Here is an 18,336-nt window from a genome sequence, read left to right on the forward strand (position 1 = left end):
ATGGGATCAATTTTACAGATGAGGAAACTGAGTCTGAGTCAAGTCTTTTGCTGAAAGCCACATAGCCGGTAAGTTCAGAATGTGAACTCAGGGCATCTGGAACTTGACACCACTCTCTTTTCCTCTTTCCTGATGGGACTCGTTTTCATCTTCAAAACTTTGACCCCCCTGCCCCCTTCTCCAGGAAGCCTTCCCTGACTACCCTCCCAGTGCTTCTCCCATGCCCCTCCTGAGTTTCCCTCTTGTTGCACTGGTCACGCTGCCGCACAACTTCCTTCTAAAGCAGCTTTAGTGAGTGAGGTTTAACGGGCTTCCCAGGTGGTGCTAATGGTAAAGAACCCACCTGTCAATGCAGGAAGCAAAAGAGACCTGGGTTCCATCCCTGGGTGGGGAAAAATCCCCGGGAGGAGGGCATGGCAACCCACTCCAGTATCCTTGCCTGGAGAATCCCACAGACGGAGGAGCCTGGTGGGCTACAGTGCATAGGGTCGCAAAGAGTTGGACACGACTGAAGCGACTTAGCACCACTGAGGTTTAACAGACACGCGATGAACGGCACGCCTTCTGGAGTACCCTTGCATGAGTTTTGACATGCGTGTGCACTTGTGAAGCCAGCAGCACAGCCAAGACGGTAAACACATCCACCACCTCCGAGGGTTTCCTTCTGTTTCTCGTCCAGCCTCCCCGCACGCCCTCCTGCCAGTTGCCGGGTAGCTGCCAATCAGCTTTCTGTTACTCCAGATTAGCCTGTATTCTCTAGAACTTTCTCTAGATGGAATCATATAGCCTATTCTTCTTTGTCAGGCTTCCTTGCTTCAGCACAATGATTTTGACATTCAACCATGTTATCGCAACCACTGTTTGTTTTTAGGTCTCTTTCCCCCGCCCCTGCCCCCATCAGCTCCATGGGGACAAGCGTTTTGTTTCTCTCTCTGTCCCCAGCACCCAGCATGGGGCTGGGCACACAGGAAGGGCCTAATAAGTGTTGAACGACTGGAAGGAAGATGAGGATGTGCCCAGGCTGGGGAGGAGCAGGCCCAGTTGCATGGCAGAGAGGAGTCCAAAGATTGACTTAAAAAAAAACAAAACAGCCCCTGGAATGGTCAGGAGTTCTGGCAGCACGTGGCTCCTCCCTGGGACGGTCTCCGCGGAACAAGGACGTGAATTGCATAGAGGGTCGGGCTTGGGCCGAGGGGGCACTCAGAGGCTCCGGAATCTGGGGTGGGCGTCCAGCTCCGTCTGCTGGAGCCGCGCGGCCCACACCTCCTGCACGGCCCGGGCTCGGGGCGGTGGGCGGGCAGGTGGGCGGTGGGAAGGGGAAGTGGCCGCCCAGCCCTCCCCAAACCAGTCGGACTCCTTTGCAGAGGTTTCTGGAGGCGCTTTGGGGAGCTGAGTAAGGGAGAGCGGGAGGCCAGGGCGCGGGAGAAGGAGGGTGGAGGAATCATTTAATTAGCAATATTATAGGGAATTTCCAGTTCGTGCCCCACCAGGCTGGGCAGGGACGCCGTGGGATTACTCAGGCGATTTCCAGGTATGTTCCAGCCTTGGCCGCGAAGGCTCAGCCGGGCCCAGAGTTCTCGAGGCTGGCTGGAAACTCAGCCTGTCCGTGTGCGAAGGTGGTACAGGTGGTCAGGGCTTCACCCCGCGGCCGGGCCTGCAGCAAGGGCTGCGTGAAAGCGCGAGGTTTCGGCATCAGTCCCCCTGCCCCAAGGGGACTTTATTGGCCCTTTCTCGGGCCGAAACACTGAGTCTGGGAGCTATGGAGCTGGCTGAGGTCATACAGGGGTCACTGGAAATGGGGGAAGCTCAAGAACCAGGGGTCATTTTGGAGTGACTGCTTCAATAACAACATTTTTTCACAAATGCTCATTGAACACTTACTGTGCTCAGCCTAGGGATTAAAAAATAAAATAAAATCCTGGGTGTATATTGTGGACTGCATCTTGTCTCCTGATGGAAAAACTATGCAGACAGAGACTGTTTAATGAAAACTTGTTTTCCTTTATTGTGGAAATGAGTTTAGACCAGACTGCTGTTGTTCAGTCGCTGAGTCGTGCCGACCCTTTGAGACCCCATGAACTGCTGCATGTCAGGCTTCCCTGTCCATCACCACCTCCCAGAGTTGGGCCAGATGAGCATTTCCCAAATGAGCTTCTAAGGAACACAGATTCTCTGGGATATTAGTAGGAGTAAAGTGGGCAAACCTCAGATATGCAGATGACACCACCCTTATAGCAGAAAGTGAAGAGGAACTAAAAATCCTCTTGAAGAAAGTGAAAGAGGAGAGTGAAAAAGTTGGCTTAAAGCTCAACATTCAGAAAACTAAGATCATAGCCTCTGGTCCCATCCCTTCATGGGAAATAGATGGGGAAAAAGTGGAAACAGTGTCAGACTTTATTTTTTTGGGCTCTAAAATCACTGCAGATGGTGATTGCAGCCATGAAATTAAAAGACGCTTACTCCTTGGAAGGAAAGATATGACCAACCTAGATAGCATATTGAAAAGCAGAGACATTACTTTGCCAACAAAGGTCCGTCTGGTCAAGGCTATGGTTTTTCCATTGGTCATGTATGGATGTGAGAATTGGACTGTGAAGAAAGCTGAGTGCCGAAAAATTGATGCTTTTGAACTGTGGTGTTGGAAAAGACTCTTGAGAGTGCCTGAACTGCAAGGAGATCCAACCAGTCCATCCTAAAGGAGATCAGCCCTGGGTGTTCATTGGAAGGACTGATGCTGAAGCTGAAACTCCAATACTTTGGCCACCTCATGCGAAGAGTTGACTCATTGGAAAAGACCCTGATGCTGGGAGGGATTTGGGGGCAGGAGGAGAAGGGGACGAGAGGACGAGATGGTTGGATGGCATCACCGACTCGATGGACATGAGTTTGAGTAAACTCTGGGAGTTGGTGATGGACAGGGATGCCTGGCGTGCTGCGATTCATGGGGTTGCAGAGTCGGACACGACTGAGCGACTGAACTGAACTGAACTGAAAGTGGGCAAAAGGGTTTATGATCCAGTGAATTTGAGGATCACTGTGTTAAACAATATTAACATTTGCTGCAGGACTTCTCAGTCTTTAAAGTCTTCACAAACTCAGTGAGCATCTAGGTAAATGAGTGTTCTGTAAGTCACTCTCTGATATATCTGAGGGAACTTGTTCACTGTCTTCCTGTCTATGAATCATGGTTTACATGCCACCTCTTCCAAGGAACTTTCTCTGAATCCCCAGATAGACCCAATCCCCTCCAGTGGAGGCACCTGCCTCAAGCCCCCTTTAAGCTCCTAATAGTTTCCATCTTTGGTTGTAACTATCTTCTCCTGCCACTAGACTATGAGCTTCTCAAGGGAGGGGCCAGTTCTGATTCATCTCTTGGTTTTGGTACAGGGAACAGAATAGAATGAGTGGATGGAGACGTTAATGGGTGGAAGGATGAGTGATGTTTTGATGGATGGGTGGATGGTCAAATGGATGATTTATGGCTGGGTATGTGGGTGGACGGCTGAGGGTGGATGGATGAAATGGATGAAGAGATAGATGGATGAGAGAATAGATGAATCAATGAGTGAAATGATGAACTGACTTAATGGATGGATAGATGGATGGATGAATAAAGAAGTTAGTGCATAAATGGATAGTTGGATGATGCATGGATGGTTGAATAAATAAATGGATAATGGATAGCTTATGAGATGGGTGGTACAGATGATTTCACAGTTGATACTGTGAATTATCAATGGTGAATGAGTAAACATATAATTAATGAGTAAATAAATAAGAAATGAAATGAGGGACACATTAATAGATGGCTAGATAAATAAACACATAAAGGAATAAATGGATAGATGAATTGATAAATAGTGACTTCATGAATGAATGGTTGGGCAGATTGATAAATGGTTTTGCTGTTGTTTAGCCACTAAGTTGTGTCTGACTCTGTGTGATCCCGTGGACTGTAGGCCACCAGGCTCCTCTGTCCATGGAATTTTCCAGGCAAGAACACTGGAGTGGGTTGCCATTTCCTTCTCCAAGGGATCTTCCTGACCCAGGGATTGAATCCACATCTCCTGTGTCTCTGGCACTGGCAGGTGGATTCTTTACCACTGAGCTACCAGGGAAGCAACCAATGGTTAGATGAGATGGATAAATGAGAAAGTGGATGAGCGGATGGGTCAGTGAATGGATGGATGGGTGGGTAGATGAGTAGATGGATAAATGGATGCGTGGTGGAATAAGTATATGAATGGGTGGGTGGGGGAGTGGATGGATAGGTAAGTGAACGGATGGATGCACAAGTGAATATGTACAATGTCAAAGGTCTGAACTGAGGTCAGGATGGCAGGAAGATACCTGCATCCCTCCCTGGGGTAACAGTCTGTCAAATTTTGGGAGTTTGAGAGTTTAATGAAAGCTATGACCCTTATCTCCCAAAACTACTCCTAGACACGACATGTAAGCAGTTTTAATACAACAGTGGCCAGTGAGCCTCTCGGCCATCTACAGAGCCTGGGGGGAGCCCAGCACTGCACAGGTAGTTTCTATTTCTCAAGGCCTGTCCATGGAGAGGAACTAAGGCCCAGAGGGGTGAAGGTGGCTGAGATGGCGACAGGGACCATCCCATGGAGGGGTCACTTGTGGATTCATTTATCTGTCACACAACATTACTGTGACTTTTCTGGATGCTTGGGAGAGGATCTCTGTGAAAAGATAAAATTGTCTCTTGTAGTGTTTAAAGAGTAAAGTCAAACAGTTTTCATTTTTAATCTCCTCTCTAATGCTTACTGGTTGGGTCATCTTAGGAAAATTACTTCATCTCTCTGGGCCTCCTCTTTAGATCTAAAATAGGGATAGCAACAATCCCTACCCTATGGGGGTACAGACGTGTAAGCAAGTGTGCAATGCACACAGCCTGGTGCTCAGGGCACAGTAAGTGCTCAATAAAATGCTGGTGAATCCACAGTATCTAGGCATCATCAAGTGCCTTAAAGCGCTCGTAGTCTGGTAGGAAAGACAAACAAGTAAACACAGGCTGACTGGGGCTGTGGAGGGGAATCCTGAGCCACCACCACCTTTAGGGTCCACTGGTACCCAGCCTCCATTCGCGTCACTGTCTCCTGTCTAGAGGATGCAGAGGCTGGAGAGCTACAGGCCACATTTCCCCGTCTCCTCTGCAGACAGGGTTCTGTCTGCTCCTTATCTTTGGCCACTCAGATGCCCTCCCACGAGATTCAGAAAGTAGAGCCCATCTGGTTTCTGCCTTTGCTCTCTTTCTGCTGATAAACTTGGGCATGGCCAGGTTTTTCCTTTGGTAGCAGCATGCTTTGTCTGCTCACCAGTTTCAGGGATTCAGAAGTAGCGGTGTGTGCTAAATTGCTTCAGTCTTGTCCAACTCTTTGTGACCCCATGGACTGTAGCCTGCCAGGCTCCTCTGTCCATAGGATTCTCCCGGGAGGGATACTGGAGTGGGTTACCACGCCCTCCTGCAGGGGATCTTCTTGACCCAGGGATCGAACCTGCATCTCTTACATCTTCTGCATTGGCATTGGGGGTTCTTTACCTCTAGCACAACCGGGTGAGGTGTTCTGAAAGCCAGCAGTCCCTGTGGTGGCCTGCTGGTTCCCCACCATCCGGACTGGCTGTGGTGGCAGCTTCCCCTGTGGGCAAGCTCCGCTGTGCCATTCTGGAGCCCCTCCAGGCTGTCTAGCAACTTCGTGAGTGCCCACATCCCTGTATTCCATCATCTCTGTGTAAAAAAAACAAAACAAAACAAAAAAAAACTGGAGGGCTTTCTGGTTCCTGTAGCTGTAATCTGATTCACATGGTGAGCGGGGATAGGACCTCAGTGGGTACCTAAACCAGACTTAGGGGATTGCAGACATTGTATGAAGCCCGTGGCACCTTGGTTGAGTCCTGCAGGGCATTCGTGGAGTAGTCAGACAAGAGATGGGGTTAGGGAGGGAGGAACCCTCCAGGCAGAAGGAACAGCCTGGCAGAGGCTCAGAGATGAGAGAAAACACAGCGTGCTGGAACAGTGAGAGGGGTTCGGGTTGGTTGAGGCCAGAATGTGTACGGATAGGGTGAGGTCACTGGACTGAACCGGGGGTTTTAGGGCTGGCCAAGGTGTTTGAACTGCCTTCTGTGATGGGGAGCTACACGCAGCTGGCGGCCGTAGGAAACAGTAAACGTCAGCCAGCTGCTGTGGGAAGCTGGATTCAGAAAGGAGGGTGTTCCTATGAGGGGTACACGGCAAGGAGCAGAGTGAGGTCAGCCAAGGAGGAGGTGAGCGGCAGACGGATTCGAGGGGCGCTGAGGACAAGACTCCCTGGCCTCGGTGACCAGTTGGGCTGAGGGTGTGGGGGGCGAGGTATTGTGGACAGCGCTGGAGCCTCTGGCTTTGTCCACTGGGCAGACGGTGGACCTTCTAAGAGCGGGAAACAGGAGGCAGAGGGGCAGTGTGAGTTCACTTGGGGGGCGTTGGTTTGAAGGCTGCCCGGGGGCCACGCAGGGGCGACATCTGGGAAGCGTGCAAACAAGTGGCCAGAGGAACATGATGCCGAGGCTGAGACAGATTGGATATAAGACTATGACTCAGGGAAAAGGAGATTCCCAGGAAGCAAGTGAAATATTCATTCAACAAACACCATGGGGGAAGCCTGAGACAAACCCTGTCTCCTCATTTCTGAATACCCAGCACCTGGCCTAGGACTTGGCTGGTTGTTTTTTTTCTGTCTTGTTTTGGGTTTTTTTTTGGCCGCACCATGAGGCACATGGGATGCTAGTCCCCCTGCATCGGAAGCGCAGAGTCCTAACCACTGGACCACCAGGGAAGTCCCTGGCTGCTGCTTGAATAAACCAGGAGGAAGTTCTAGGGCCGAACCTCAGAGGATGGGCTGGGTTCCAGCAGGAGGAGAGGAGGTGAGGCCGCTGTGATCTGGCATGTGAGGCCTGAGCTCGGGTCCAGCTCTTCTGCAAGCTTGTGGTAGGGCCCTGGGCCAGTCTCTCCCCCTCCCAGAGCCTCAGTTTCCTCATCTGAACACTGGCCATGAAAGGATGTGGTCGAGATTCAGAGCGATGGTGGTGGAGCCGTGGGGCCAGCATGTGAAGAGCAGGCTGATGAGGTCGTGGTTTGGGGGTGACCTGGTGGAGCGCAGGGTCACCTACTTCCTGGGGCGGCAGGGCCGTGGGGGACAGAAGAGGAAAATGAGGATCTGTCTGGAAAACACGGCCACAGCTGTGTCCCATGTGGGCCCCCTTCCACCCCACGGCCAGCTGGGGCGGGCGGGCAGGCTGGGGAGCCTCACCCGGAGATGGAGGAGGGGACCAGATGACAGGGACCTTTTCCGCAGTGCCTTGGAGCTGCTGGCACCGGGCTCTGGCCGCCGTCCCGACCCTCTGATCCTGACTCAGGATCAGGCCCTGATCCGCTCCTTCTCTGGCGGTCCTCTTTGGCCAAGCGGAGTTTACAAACCAGAGGCCCGAGAGACCGAATCTGGCCCTAGGGTTGGCTGTGTTCAGTCCAAACAGAATTTTTAAATGAAAGGGGGCAATGTTTAAAAAAAAAAAATCTGTAGATGTTGGATAAAAACCCGTGTTTCCGGAAAATCAGAGGACCCAAAATTCTGATCGCACTGGGTCCGCATCCCCGAGGGGCCACACTGAGCTTTAGACAGGGTGCCATGGTCCCCACCACTCCCTCTTGTCTCTCGGAAGCTGCAGCCAAAGAAAAATAGCTCTTTATCATCTTAACTCTGGCCCGCTTCACTCATTTAAAACCCCACTGGATTTTCAGCCCTGAAAAATTGTCTCTTTTCCCTCCATAACCACCGATGCCTGGGCCCTGTTTCGAGCCCGGAGCCCCTTAATCTCTGCCTCACGTGAACGCTCCAGGATCGCTGGCCTTCTCTGCCCTCGCCCCCTCCAAGGCCCAGCACCCCGCCCTGGGGGTGGATGCTAGGCTGAGTCTTGGCTGGGCTCCGCGGGGCCCGTGGGAGGCTGGCCCACATCTGCTCTGAGATGTGTCAGCTGGGCCTGGTCACACTCTCCGCAGCTCATCCCAGAGGCATGTGGGACCAGCGCTGTGCTCGCAGCCCTGCTGGGGTGGTGGGCGGGGCCCGGCCCGGGACGTGGTGTATGTCCAGGCCGCACGCAGCAGGCCTGATAGTTCAGCTGCAGACACATCGCCTGAAAAGAGGGGAGGTGGAGGGGAGAGAGGCAGAGCTGCTTTAGTGGAAAATGCCCAAAACGCAGAGGCAAAAAGACCTGAAATCACACCCTTGGTTGCTGTGTGACCTTGGCCAAGTTGCTTCACCTCTCTGAGCCTCCAGCATAAGGTGGAGCCAAGGAGAGCCCTCAGAAGTGGTAACGTGGCATCAGCCTAAATCCCAGAGGGGCAGCCCGGATTGAGGGGAAAAATATCACAGACTTTCGGGGGTCAGATCAACTGACCACTTGTGAGCTGAGTGACCCTGGGCAAGTCACCTGTGTATCTGGAGTTCGAAGCAAAGGTCGTAAGCTCTAAACCCTCAGAAAATTAATCTGAGGGAAAAGAGAATTCATTCACTCAACAAATATTTATTGAGCATTTCCTGTGTGTCAGGCGCTGGGGTCACAGCAGGACACGAGACAGTCAGAGGTCTCTGCCCCCACGGAGTTCACACTTTGGTGGGGTGAGCGGACAGCAAATAAGATAAAAAAGTTGTATACTATATTTGAAGGGTTTCCCAGGTGGTGCAGTGGTCAAGAATCTGCCTGCCAATGCAGGAGACGCAAGAAACTTGGGTTTGATCCCCGGGTCGAGAAGATCCCAAGTCAAAGGAAATAGTAACCCACTCCAGTATTTTTGTCTGGAAAATTCCATGGACAGGGGAGCCCGGCGGGCTGTAGTCCATGGGGTCACAAAGAGTTGGACATGACTGAGTGCGCGCACGCGTGTGTACATGCGTGTACACAAACACACACACGCACACCTTGTATTTGAAAGGACCAGTGCTACAGAGAGAAACAGAGTGGGGGAAGAAGTGGGGTGAGCTGGGGGTTTCAATATCCAGAGATGGGTCAGAGACAGCCTCACTAAGCAGGGAACAGCTGAGCTGACCTGTAGACTGAGGGAGGGAACCCGCAGGAGGAGGAGGCTTTCACGAAGCAGGAGCAGCTCTCACTGCGAAGGCCCTGAGGTGGTGCGGCGGGAGGAGGCGAGGCCGAGCAGGGCTGGGGCAGGGCTGGGGCAGGCCAGCAGGACCCTCTGCGTCGTGGCTTCTCCGCAGGAGGCGGGCGCCACGGAGGGTTCCAAGCAGAGGCGGGACGCAGTCTGACTTGCGCTTTCACAGGACCTGCAGAGGCCGGGACAAAAGCAGGAAGAACAGGGGAGGTCCGGCAGCGGTCAGTCCTCTGCGGATCATGCTCCCCCCTGCTCTACAGCTGTCGTGGCTCCCCATTGCCCCGAGCTCCTCAGCCCGGTGTTCAAGGGTCCCACTATGCAGGCTGGCCTCCTCCCTCCAGTCCCCCTCTCTCCCCCGCAGACTCGCTGGACATGCATCCTCCTCTGTTCCATGAGTTGTGCCTCCTTCTCCCGCTCTGGTCCCTCGGCCAGGAACACTCTTCCTGTCCTCGCTTTGTGAGGCAGCTCACGAGTGGCTCGGTCCCACCAACTCCTGCTAACTCTCAGCTGGGGTTTAGGAAGGCAAGGCGGGGATAGGACGTCCTCGCCCCAAGGGGCGGGGTGGGCTGGGGGGCGCAGACCTTGTCTCCCTCCTTCTCACATACACCCCAGGGCTCTGCCGCTGAGAGCAGGTTTGGGAGGTAAGAGTGGAGCTGGAGCTGGCTGTGTGACCTTGAACAAGTCACACGCCGTCTCTGGGCTTTGCTGTCTCTGCCTGGTACAATGGGGAAAATAATGAACTTCCTCATAGGTGGCTGGACAGCGGCGGCTGTGAGCTCGGGGGCTGCTACCACCATGGGCGGGATGGCATTCTGCGAGAAGAGGCGAGCACACGTCTTTTTCCAGCTGGGCCAGGCCCATACCGGCGGCCCCGAGCTGACGCCAGGGCTATCTTGGGGGACAGATCCCTTGGCAGCCCCAGGGTTCTTCAGCTTGGTTGTCCTTGAGTTACCCAAGCAGCCACTGTGTGTCCAGCCCCAGTTCTGAGTAGGGACTAAGGGTCTTCCCAGGTGGTGCCAGGGGTAAAGAACCCGTCTGCCAATGCCGGAGATATAAGAGACATGGGTTCGATCCCTGGGTCAGGAAGATCCCCTGGCGGTGGGCAGAGCAACCCACTCCAGTATTCTTGCCTGGAGAATTCCCATGGACAGAGAAGCCTGGCGGGCTACAGTCCATAGGGTTGCAGAGTTGGTCACGATGGAAGTGACTCAGCATGCATGCACGCAGGGACAGAAGCCCTGGGTTCAAATCCCAGCTCTGCCACGTAGCAGCTTTATTATCCAGCTGAGTGAACCCCTCCGCCTCTCATCTGTGAAATGGGGAAACTAACAGTACTTATCTTCTAGAGTCGTGAGAGAAGCCAGTGAGATGATGTAAATACTACGCTCAGCACATGGAGTAAGTACCTAATCAATGCCAGTTATTATTATTATTGAATTATTTTTTATGACTGCTATTTACCAGCTATGGGGGGGCTCCCTATGCCTCAGTTTTCTCATCTGTGAGATGGGTAACTCACGGAGTTTCTGTAAGGACTGAGTCTAATATGCATAAGTGGGGTCTGGAGCAGAGTAGGTACTCAGTGGGGTTTTTTTGAAAATTTCAAGCGTAGAATTCATTTAATACAGTACCAGAAGTCGTCACTGATCTGCGAATGGTTCCTGTGAAAGCCTTTTATTATCTCTCTACTCAAACAAATGCCCATTTGGTTTAATTGAATTTAAGCAAACAAATGAGATAAGAAAGAAAATCCCCAGCCTCGGGATAGTTATTGCAACCCAGCGGGCGATGAGAGGTACACGTGCTTCTAATAAAAAGCCGAGGAAGAGCATCAGGATTATATTAACATTTCAAGTAATTACGACTGTGCAGTTGGATGACCTTGGGCAAGTCCCTACTTTCTCGGACCCTCGGTCTTTTCTTCTCTGCAATGGGTGTGAGAGCCTCTAACCTGCGGGATTATGGTTTGGCTCAAACCCGTCACGGCTTATGAAGCGCCTCCTGTATGCAGAGGACTGTCATCTCCCCCTCCCTCCCAGGAGGGGAGGTTGGGCACGGGCTGCCCTCCCTCCCCCCGCAAGGAGAGGACAGTGAGGTTGGAGACGTGGCTGGAGATGCCGCTGCAGGAGGGAAGGAAGTGGGGGGGCTGGGCAGGCTGGACTGACGCAGCTGTGATGTCAGCGACAGGCCGCAGGCGGTGGCCGGCCCAGTGTGAACGGTGAGCTCTCTGCTGGCCTGGCGCGGTGCCTCCCCCCCGGGGTGGGGGGGTGGCCTGCTGCCCCCCTTAACCCCTTCCCGGCCTCGTTTTCCCAGACAGCCATCCCCCGGGCCTGGCCTTGCCCACAAGATTCCCAGATTTCACAACCGGGGCTGGCGCTGAATCATGTACAGTAAGTCCGGGGAGAGAAACTCCTGGCTGCCCGGCGTCCCCAGGACCAGCTGCCAAGCCAGTCTTCCCTCCCCACGGGCGAGTGGCCGCGGGGAGCTGGGGATCGTCCCTCCGGGCGGCCGACCAGCTGGGGGGCATCAGGCCGGGCACGTGATCTCTCCAGGCTGCGCTGGGAATCGAGGGGTGGGGCTGTCTCTCGGGGACCCTGGGGCTCTGGAGGGCGGGAGGTAGGGTGTGAGGGTGACTGGTGACTGGGAATGCGTCCCTTCGCCTAAGCTACATTTTCCTGATCTGGAGGATGGGCATAATCACACGACTGACCTCCCGGGGCCCGTGCGAGGATTTAATGAGATGATCCAGTGCTGAGCAGAGTCAGTGCCAGACAAGCAGGACTGTTGCTGTTGTGGTGTCAGAGGTCCCCAGGACACGCTTTGAAAGACTCCGGAGAAATCATTCCGTCCTTGGGGGAGCCATCCCCGCTCCCTGCCCCCTAGAACACCCACCCCTTTCCTCGTGACCCAGATGATTCTTATTTTTAAAAACATCTTCATTACATCAACAAGTATCTATTGAGCACCGCTGTGTTCTACTGGGTCCTGGAAATACAGCAGTGAATAAAAAAGAAAAAAAAAAAGAAGAAATAAAAACAAACCCCTCTGTTCTCATGGAGTCTATATCATAGTGAGGGAATCAGACATTTGAGGTCATTTCAGAGAGGGATGAGGGCTCTGCAGGAAATAAAGCAGGAGCTGTGATGGGGAGAGCCCCAGAACGATCCTCGGAGGAGGTGACCTTTGAAGAGAGATTGGATAACAAGAAGCCAGCGTGGGAAGGAGTGTGTGTGTGGGGGGGCATTGCCCCGGGCAGAGGGGACTGCAGGTGCAAAGATGCACTGGTGGGAGCCAAGGCGTGTTTGGAGATCACCTGGGCCGGTGTGGCTGCAGCGGGGGGATTGCGGGTAAGAGCGAGACCAAGTGAGCTTGTGGGGTGGGCACAGATGCCCTGCACCAGCGCTCTGAGCCCTGGGCTCCTCCTTAAAGTGAGCTGCCCTCTGCCTGCAGGGACGGCCTGTTGGCAAGGACCTGGCTCCCTTCTCTCTGGGGTCCGCAGGCCCAGGAACAGCCCACTCACATGGAAAAACCTCATCTCCGGGGGCACTGTATAGATCCGACATCTAGGCTGAGGCTTCAGCTGGGACTCAGACGGCCTCGGGGGAAAGTGGAGGGCCGAGGTCTGCCTCCTCCCAGCCCAGGGCTTTGACACTTGCCTCTCAGAGCCTCAGTGTCCCCTTCCGTGAGATGGGCGCAATGTTGCCACATAGAGGGATGTGTGTGGTGGAATACTACTCACCCAGGAAAACAATGACGCCTTGCCGTTTGCGATAACTTGGATGACCCTTGAGGGTGTTATGCTCAGTGAAATAAATCAGACAGAGAGAGATAAATATCAATAGCATATGATTTCACTCATATGTGGACTATAGACAGCTACTAAACAAACAAACGAACAAAAAAACCAATATGTAGATACAGGGGAGAAGGTTGTGATTACCAGCAGGGAAGGAGAGGTGGGGCGGGGTGGGCAAAATGGATACAGGGCCTCCGCCAGAGGGGGGCAGATGGAAAATGAACTTTTAGGGTGAGCACACTGGCAGGTGGGCTTCCCAGACGGCGCCAGTGGCAGAGAAGCTGCCTGCCCAGGCAGGAGACGTAAGAGACCCGGGTTCGATCCCTGGGTGGGGAAGATCCCCCCAGAGGAGGGCATGGCAGCCCACTCCAGTGTTCTGGCCTGGGGAGTCGCATGGACAGAGGAGCCTGGTGGGCTATCGTTCACAGGGCCGCAAAGAGGCAGACACGACTGAAGCGACTTAGCACGCACGCGCACTGTCAGATATACAGGGGTAGAAATAAGATGTACACACGAAACATCTAACGCTATGTCAGTATTTAATTTAAGAAAATAATTTAAGAAATAATGCAAAACTTAAGAAAATAATATAAAAAATAAATAACTAAAAGGAGGAAGAGAGGGCTTGCTCCAGTATCTGTCCCTGTTTCCCCTCCCCAAGCCAGGCAAGAGGCTGGGATTCCAGGGGCAGAGGGCAGTTGGAGCTTGCTTCTGGAGCCCGAGAGTTGTGGGCAACGTGAGGCCTAATCAGCATTCCAAAGAGTGTTTGATTTATTTATTTATTTTTATTTTTTGGCCATACGGACCAGCGTGTGGGATCTTGGTTCCTCGACCAGGAATCAAACCTGTGTCCCCTACATTGGAAGCGCAGAGTCTTAACCACTGGACTGCTAGGGAAGTCCCCTGAAGAGTGTTTTAAAAATCATTTTTTTTTTTTTTTTTTTTTTTTTACCATTTCCCATCAGGCTGTGGCGGTCAGGATGGCTGTTGGCGTGGGAGGTTGGGGCCTGACATGCAGCCGGGGAGATGGGATGTGTCTGTGTCCCTGTGAGAACCAAGCGCAGCCCCCAAGGGGCAGGCCAGCTTCTTGCCCCCATTGTGCAGATGAAGAAACCGAGGCTCTGATGGGATGGGTGCTGCACCAGTCTCCCCATCAGGGAGGGGCAGAGACGCAGGCTCAAGACTGGTCTGTGTGGTGCGTGCCCATTCACAGCCCCACCTTCTCATGGTACTGGGCGTCTTGGGGCCAGGACGGCCGTCAGAGCCAGATGCTCGTGCCTGCAGGGCTCCTGCACATCTGGAAAGGAAACCGGATGGAGGCTGGATCAGACCAGGTGCGACCCCTCTTCCTCCTCCCTCGGGCTGGGAGTAATTATTTGCCCGGGTTAATAGTGCCCCCTTCCCACCACCTTTCATCACAGCTTCTGGAATTGCCAGGCAGTAATTAACCCTCCTAGCACCCCTCTGAAGTTGGTACTGGAGGCAGACATGTTATTATACCCATTTTTTTACAGGTGGGTAAACTGAGGCAGGGCCCATTGAGGCCTGGGAGCCTGTGGCACCCCCATGACTCAGCAGCAAAATCAGTCTCCACTTTCTTCCCACAGGAAGCAAGAAGGCTTATCCTCCAGACACCCCTTCCCCTGGGGGCCGAGCTGCAGACGGGAGGCTTGGCAGGTCTTGGACACTCCTTGTTCCTGCCCTCTCGCCTCTCAGGAGCAAGGGGCACGGGCTTGGGACCAGGTGGAAGGGGCTGGGGCCTGACTCTGCTGTGTGACCCTGGGCAGGTCACTGCCCTTCTCTGAGCCTCAGTTTCCCCCTTGGTAAAGGGGGGATAACCACCCCACTTGGTGTGTTTGTTTTCCTGAGCAGAAAGCGCAGGCCAGACCTCTGGTCAAGCTCCAGTCCCTCCCCTGGCTCTGGCCACACAGGCCTCCTCTGTGCTGTTTGGACACCCAAGTCACTTTCAACCCCAGGGCCTTTGCATGCACAGAGCCATCTGCCCAAAGTGTCCTTCCTTCAGATCTCTACCTAGCAGGCGCCTTCTCCGCTTTCTCAGCTCAAATGTCACTTCCTAAACCTAGAGTCTCCCCACCCACCGGCCCGGGCCCAACCTCTCACTCTATTTTATTTTCTTAAAGTGCTTATGAAGGTAAACTCATCATTCACCTTGTTTGTTTTCTCGTCAGCTCCACCAGGGCAGAGATTTTCATCTGGTTCATTCACAGTGTACTCTTAAGGCTCAGCTCAGTGTCAGGGACACAGTAGGTGTTTAAGAAGTGATTTTTGCTTTCTCCACCTCTTGCCTGGCTCTCTCCGGGGTCAGCTACTCCTTGTCAACTGAGGATGGACTGAGCTCCATTCTCTTGAAGGACTCAGGTCGCTTTGGAATCCAGGACCTCAGTCTCGTAGCTTCCCAGGTAATGCGAGTTGAGAGCGAGACAGTTGATGAGGGGAAAAGAGCCCTCCCCGGAGAAGACACCCTCGTCCCTCCTGCCCCACCCCTCCCCTGCTGCCTCGGGCTCATGGACTCACTCCAGGCCAATCCCCAAGCCAGCCACCCCCTCCCTTGGCATGTCTGTCAGCACCCTTGGGGGAAAGAATTTGGAAAGGGGAGGAAGAGAAAGAAAAGAAAGCAGGGTGCGAGGGGACGGTTCCCACACCTGTGTAAATAATTTGTCGTCTTAAAACTTGTCAAATATGCTCACCTTCAATGCCCAGTTCTTGGGCTTGTTTTCCTTGGCAGGGCCCCCACGGGAGTGGAATTTCGACTGAAGGGAGCCCAACTGTCATCCTCGAAGCATGTTCCCAGGCCAGGGGGCCAGGGACGGCTCTGGCTGGTGCTCCACTTCCGTCCCCAGAAGTACCGGAACGTTCCTGGGATTTCGGGAGCAGCCGCCAGTCCTGGAAGCTGTCCCAGAATTCTGGAATGTTGGAATTCAAATGGCCTCCTGCCCATTTTTCAGAGGAGGAACATGAGGCCCAGAGAGGGAAAGTGGTTGGCCTGAGTTCACACAGCATGTTGGGAAAAGCTAGAGTTTTCCAAGAGAAGGTGGGATCAGTATCCATCTTCTGGTTTCTCCTGTATTGGGGTAATAGCACCCCAATTTCCTGCTGGAGAACCCCCTCTTGCCTCATCTCATCCCATGAGATTTGGGTGGGGTGTCCTAGGACCCTGTCTCCAAAGGTGGACGTGTGACCAAGTCTGGCTCCATGTGACTGGTCCGGGGATGGGCGTGTAACTAAGCCTGCCCAATGAAACTTGATCCTGGGACTTTCGTTGCTGGGAGTTATTTGCGAAAAGACTTGCAGCTTTTCCATTGGATGGAGAGTGAGCAAGTGAAAGCCTGGAGCATAAGGGGACTTCATAAGAGAAAAACCTGCCTGAGAGCGATCAACACAGAGCTAGACAGGGTTGGAACCCCTAGATCCGGCCATACCTGAAATTAGACACACTTGGATGTTTTAGTTTCATGAGCCACTACCTTTCCCGTTTTTGGCTGGAAACAGTTTGGTTTTCTGTCACTTGTGCACAAAAGGGGATGATTGACCCAGGGGAAGGGAGAGGGAAGTGCTTGCAGGCCAAGGAAATAGCATGTGTAGTGGCCTTGAAGCAGCAATGCCAGGGGATATTCAAGTAGCAGGGCAAAGCGAGTCATCCCCAAGGTGAGGTTAGGAGTTTGTCAGGTGACGTGGGAGAAGGGAGCGTCTCCAAGCAGAGGGAACCACCGATGAGAACGCTCGGAGGTGACCAGCGAGTGAAGACTAACCGCGTGCTGGGCTTGTGTTGGGTGCCAAGGAACACAGAGACGAAGAACGCGAAATCGAATCCAGCTACTGCTTATCGGCTCTGGTCGAATGTGGGCTCTTCTGCTTTCAGAGCTGAGCCATCACCCCCTTCCAGCATGCTGGCTGAGATACTCACGTGCTCTCTTCATTGACGTTGGGCACCATCGGGGCCACCCAACTTCACTTTATAGGGTGCAGAGCATCGGTACACATTGGGTCACATGGTGAGAAGTCATTCACTTTGCATATCTTTCTACAGTTCTTCCTTCACATCGTGAAGGGCAGATGCTAACCTCTCGATAACACCCAATACTTGCTTATCTCCCTTGGTGAAAATGAGCACACCTCAGACATCAGACTTCTGGCATATAGTTTGCTCTAGCTAAACTTTTAAAAACTTTGTACTAAACTATGACATATGCAGGAGAAGGAACTGGCAACCCACTCCAGTACTCTTGCCTGGAAAATCCCATGGGGTCTCAAAGGGTCGGACACGACTAAAGCGACTGAACTTGACATAGGCAAAGAAGTGCTCCGCTTGAATGTTCACGGCCGAGTGATTAGCACCCAGACAGACAGACCCAGAGCCGCCCCACCCCCAGAGCCCGCCCCGCGCCTCCGTTACTTCCCTTCCTGTGGGCACTGCTCTCCTGACTTCCATCAAAATAGATCAGTGTCCCTTGTTTTTGAACTTTGATCTTTTACTCTTTCTATAAATTTGCCCTTTCCAGAACGTCATATAAGTGGAATCCTATAGCCCACTGATTTTTGAGACTGGTTTTTCTTACACTCAGCACCTCGCATCTGAGACGCGTTCATTTCATTGTGTGTTATCAGTACATTCTTCCTTGCTATTGCTGGATAGTATTCCACTACATGGACATACCCCTGACTGTTTACCCACTCACTGCTGCTGCTGCTGCCAGGTCACGTCAGTCGTGTCCGACCCTGTGTGACCCCACAGACGGCAGCCCACCAGGCTCCCCTGTCCCTGGGATTCTCCAGGCAAGAACGCTGGAGTGGGCTGCCATTTCCTTCTCCAGCATGTGAAAGTGAAAAGTGAAAGTGAAGTCGCTCAGTTGTGTCTGACTCTTAGCGACCCCAGGGACTGCATGCAGCCTACCAGGCTCCTCTCTCCATGGGATTTTCCAGGCAGGAGTACTGGAGTGGGGTGACATACCCACTCACTAGTTGAGGGATAGATGGGCTGTTTCCAGATTCAGTGATTACAAGTAAAGCCACTTACAAACTTTTGCAAACAGGTTTTTATGTGACCATAAAATTTTATTTATCTTGGGGAAATTTCTAAGAGTAGAATTGTTGGATCACATGGTAACTGTACGTGTGACTTAATCAGAAACTGCTGACCTGTTTTCCCAAGTGTCTTTGCATTTTGTACTCCCACCCACACTGCATCCAAGTTTTAGTTGCTTCCCATCCTCACCAGCACCTGACATTGCCAGCTTTTTGTTTTTAATTTTAGCCATTCTAATAGGTGTGCTCTGGAATGTCATCGTGTTGTTAATTTGCCTTTCCCTAATGACTAATGATGCTAAGCATCTTTTTATGTGCTTATTTACCATCTCTGTTTTTC

The 18,336-nt window shown here is 52.8% G+C and overlaps 2 long non-coding RNA genes across 3 annotated transcripts; one reads left to right on the forward strand and one right to left on the reverse strand.

The window, feature by feature from the left end:
• The first annotated feature begins 11,335 nt into the window (after positions 1 to 11,335).
• LOC136158043 (uncharacterized) lies at positions 11,336 to 12,207 on the forward strand. Of its 2 annotated transcripts, XR_010661308.1 has the most exons (3): positions 11,336 to 11,375; positions 11,471 to 11,547; positions 11,823 to 12,207. It is a non-coding gene; the product is annotated as an uncharacterized lncRNA (long non-coding RNA). The 2 variants fall into 2 exon arrangements; XR_010661307.1 differs by lacking the exon at positions 11,336 to 11,375 and having other exon boundaries at positions 11,416 to 11,547.
• A 1,372-nt stretch (positions 12,208 to 13,579) lies between these two features.
• LOC136158044 (uncharacterized) lies at positions 13,580 to 16,125 on the reverse strand. Its single transcript, XR_010661309.1, has 3 exons — positions 15,662 to 16,125; positions 15,123 to 15,365; positions 13,580 to 14,250 (listed from the first exon to the last, which is right to left on the reverse strand). It is a non-coding gene; the product is annotated as an uncharacterized lncRNA (long non-coding RNA).
• Between the last annotated feature and the right edge of the window lie 2,211 nt (positions 16,126 to 18,336).

The sequence above is a fragment of the Muntiacus reevesi genome, chromosome 2 (genome assembly GCF_963930625.1).
Source record: "Muntiacus reevesi chromosome 2, mMunRee1.1, whole genome shotgun sequence".
In the NCBI taxonomy this organism is placed as follows: Eukaryota; Metazoa; Chordata; class Mammalia; order Artiodactyla; family Cervidae; genus Muntiacus; species Muntiacus reevesi.